Below are 4,167 nucleotides of genomic sequence, written 5' to 3'. Positions count from 1 at the left end.
GATTATCAAAATAAATCTGGTGAAAAGCTCCCAATAGCATCCACGCCACAGCCTCAACATTAGCCTGCCTTGAAATTTCTTCTGAGATATCAGTCCACCAACCTTAATCTCAGTTCCAGGCAAAGTGGCTAGACATGAGCAAAATCAGACAAATTTTCTGCCAAGCCATGACACACATTGTCTGGAGTCCAACAGCCAAAGTAGTTCTTCTTCCCAGCAGGAACCTCTTGAGCCTGGTCTTTACCGGCTTTCTGGTCTTCTGAGCTCTGACCAGAACTTGCATAGCCTAAGGTGTCCCAGCTCTACTTCCTCAGCAGGCATCTGCGAACCATTCTAACTCTTCCCCTTCCCACAAGCCAGTTCCAAAGGCTCGTGAGCCACATGGCCAGGGAATGTCACAACAAGATCCCCACTTCTCTGATGCCAAATTCTGTCTTAGTTACTTTTCTCTCATTGCTGAGACAAAATAACCCTCACTCAAAGTTAAAGGGGAAAGGGTTTATTTAGCTCATAGTTTGTAGAAGTTCAGTCCATTATCAGCTGGATCCAAGGTAGAGTGGCATAAGGACAAGAGTTCATAACTCTTTGCAGTGGGAGACAGCAAAAAGAGAAAAGAGCAGCATCTTTCTGCCCCTTTTATCCCATCCAGACTAATGGGATTAAGTCAATGCCAAACCAATCACTCTTACGGTTCAGTAACCACATGCCCTGAATCCCAGCATACACACTCTAGATGTAGCCACCTAAGAAAAAGCATGAGGCTTTGGCAGGACACCTAAACACAAGACATAATATAATTCTTCCAAAATATTACATTCTATGCATCCATTCTCTAGATCTAGCATGCCATCCTATCTAATGACCTTTCCCTCGCCATTTAGGACATACAACAAATGGAACTGAGGGTCCTTCAGTTTGAGCTGAGAGCACCCACATAGACACCATCAATCTCTGGCTGAGGTTACTACTGCTAAACTTATCTTTATGCCCTTCGAACACATCCAATGCCTACTTCATGAGTAAGTGGTTATTGCTTTGAGATATAATATGTCTTCTTTGTACTTTCCCCTGAGCTACTTCATAAAGAAAAGAGACAGAATTAAATAAACATGTATTCATTAGTTATTTCCTAGTTCAGTGCTGTACATAGAATGGAGGACAAAATAGTTGCTGCTCTTGCTCTTCTGAAATCTGCACTCAATGGAGGGAAACAGAGCATAGAAATTATATATGCAAAATAGTTAAAGCTCATGATGAGTGATAAGTTGGGAGAAATTAAGGTTCACAGAGAAAAAGGGAGGAGACAGTGGGGAAACAACTTCAATGACCAGGCTGACAAAAGGTCTCCGTGGCCACTATAAATATAAGCTGAGAAAGATGAGCTGACAGCTGATTGAGAAGGAGTGTAGAATCATGCCTGTGCCTTAGGAAGAACGATTCAAGTGTCTTGAGTGGTAACAAGCTTGGTGTGATCTGCAAACAGCAGAGGCCTGCGGGTTGTCATGGAGTGGAAGGGCGTTGACCTTAGATGTGCAGACCAAGACACGGGGAATGGGCAACATCAAGCTATGTCTACTGGAATCAAGAGCATCACTTTACTCTCCACGCAGTGGAACCAAGTAGACAGTTTTAAAGCATGAATTATATGGTTGAATTTTTGTTATGAGCCATGATTTCCATCCTACATTTTAAATAATTCTGTATATCAGTAGGATGTGATGGTGCATGCCTGCAATCCCAGCACTCAGGAGGCTGAGGCAGGAGAATCACTTCGAGTTCCAGCCACCCTGAGCTTCATAGTGAACCCCATTCTCAAAAACAACAATAGTTCTGGCAGGGGATTTAGCTCAGTGGTGCCGCTGTCTGCCTCACAAGCACAAGGACCAGGATTCGATCCCCGGTACCACAAAAATAAATAAATAAATAAATAACAACAATAGTTGTGTATATTAATCTGGATAAGATTTCCTCACGAATTTACTTGTAACTTCATTCCCCTCTCCACTGGGGGGCTCCAGAGATTGTTACGTGTACACAGCCTAGTCTCCCAAGCACCTTCAGCAGGGGCATCTGCCTTTCTCCAACAGCTAGCTATTTTTAAAACTGTAGCACCAAGAGAGTATGGACAGCTGAATAAATAAAAGATTTAAATGCAATCAGCTCTTTGAGCCAGCTCTGCATCTGATAACAGTAGCATGAATCACTTTTTCTACAAAATTTATGCCAAGCATATACATGAACACATGCATTAGGACTGATTAGTAGTTTTTAAGAAAAAGTGACTGGACCAGCATAAGAGTGGTGTACAGAGCATATCCTAGAAGGATTAGGACCTACTTGGTGGCCTGCTTATTGAAATGACAACCTTGAAAGTTGCTGGTCTCCGAGTGCTTGCTCTTGGCTGCCTAGCACCATGTTAAGTGCACTGTTAGATCTACATAATTTCATTTAATCCTGCACCCATCAGAGCCGATAGAGATGTCCATTATTCCCTTTACTGAAATTGGAAAACCGAAGCTCAGGGCCCACAGGTTTTGCTCTTAAGCCCCAAGTCAGGCACCTGGCCAAGAACATTGTTTTTGTGTAACCTCTAAGAGCGACCTCGTGGCATTGGAGATGCACTGTGGATTTGCTGGATCTGCATTACTATCTTTTCTCTCCGAGGATGTAATGATACACAATGTATCACTAAACAACCTGAAACTGCATGAAAAGGAGCTGAGACTAGAACTGAAATCTTTGTAAACCTCCTCAATTTTGTATTCTGGTGGGCACAGAGGTCTTTGGAGTCAGGCAGTCTTTTACCGAATGCCAACACTGCAGCTTGACATCTAGGAGACATTGACAAAACTCTCAACTGGAAATCAATTCTTTTAAAAGTCTACTTTTTTCCTGAACTTTGTTACCTTTAATCAACTTTCACAACTTGTTTCAAACTGTACACTCAGCGCCGATAGCTCATAATCTCCTCAAGACAGGTTCTTCATAAAGAATTGGGAACAAAGGTGCTAAAAAGAACCACAGCACAAGAGACGTTTCTACCCAGCCTTGCCACGAACTCGCTGTGCAGCTTTGGCCCAAATCCTTTCTTCTGGACCTCAGATGCAAAACCAACAACCACTTAGCTGGAGTTAAAGATTATCCTAAGTTTTGAAGTGCTATGAAGGAATGTAGCCCGTCGCCGAGCTGAGAGAAAGAAGAGGCGAAGGGCTAAGTGAAAACACAGTATTAAATATTAAATACGAATACGATGAGAACACTGTGTGGTTCGGCTGTTAACACTTCCACAAATTTCACCAGATACTCAAGGTTCATCAAGAGCCACCCTAAAAGTTGGCATTAAAAGGAGTGAAAAAACCAACAGAGCTCCTGCCCTCTGTGGAACTTCAGATCTACATAGACCAAAAGCAGGAGCCTGAAAAGGACATTCAGCTACAGACACATTGTGTTTGACCAACACGTTTTTAATTTTTTTTTTTACCTGCCGATGTATGAAGATAATGGGAGACTTAAAGCAAAAGTTCGTTTTTAAAAATCCGAATATTTGGCAGTGCTGGCATTTCCACCAGGCAGGGCAAAGAGGAACTGGGCAGAGGCTGTTCCCTCTGCGTCCCGGACTAAAACCGCTCTCTCCCTGCAGGCACTCTGGGGTCAAAAGCAACCTGTGTGAAGGCTTTCCCTGGCACAAGCGCGGGTAAGTGCGGGATTAGAGGGAAAACAGTAGGTTACTTCAGCGGTCTTGATTATTATGAATGGAGGTAAAAGAAACTACAGTGGAAGGGAACTTAAAGCCTTCCCGGGGTAGGGGGGGTGCCTTCCCCTCTGCGCCTCCAGTCCTCGACCCCGCTTCCAGAAGCAGCGGGGGCGGGGGCAAGAGAAGCGTGGGAAAGTCGGGGACTGGGAGCCAGGAGACCCGGGTCTACCAGATGTTCCCTCCACTCACGGTTAAACTACGCTGGGCAAGAACTCAGACTTCGCGTCTGGGTGCCTCAGCTACCCAGCAATAAAATGAGATCCACCGCAGCAAAGCAGCGCCCTCGAGAGGGTCTTTCCCGTGGGAAGCTGTGCAATTCCCCGAGACCTGCAGTAGCTACCTGCACCTCCCCCCCAGCTCGGCCCGAGTCACCCCGGGGGAAAGCCCGCCCCTCCCACTAAGGGAAGTCAGGT

The 4,167-nt window shown here is 44.9% G+C and overlaps 1 protein-coding gene across 1 annotated transcript in view; it reads left to right on the top strand.

Annotated features, from left to right (window-relative positions):
• Positions 1-3,286: 3,286 nt before the first annotated feature.
• The window catches only part of Stk32a (serine/threonine kinase 32A), a 116,982-nt gene continuing 116,101 nt past the window's right edge, over positions 3,287-4,167 (top strand). Inside the window, exon 1 of the mRNA XM_010627073.3 lies at positions 3,287-3,694. The gene's annotated coding sequence lies outside the window, so the exon portion shown is untranslated. The remainder of the gene's footprint in view (positions 3,695-4,167) is intronic.

The sequence above is a fragment of the Fukomys damarensis genome, unplaced genomic scaffold, assembly GCF_012274545.1.
Source record: "Fukomys damarensis isolate Sample0158 unplaced genomic scaffold, DMR_v1.0_HiC HiC_scaffold_3, whole genome shotgun sequence".
Taxonomy (NCBI): Eukaryota; Metazoa; Chordata; class Mammalia; order Rodentia; family Bathyergidae; genus Fukomys; species Fukomys damarensis.
The sequence above is the reverse complement of the archived record's forward strand: the minus strand, read 5'-3'. Positions and strand labels throughout refer to the sequence as shown.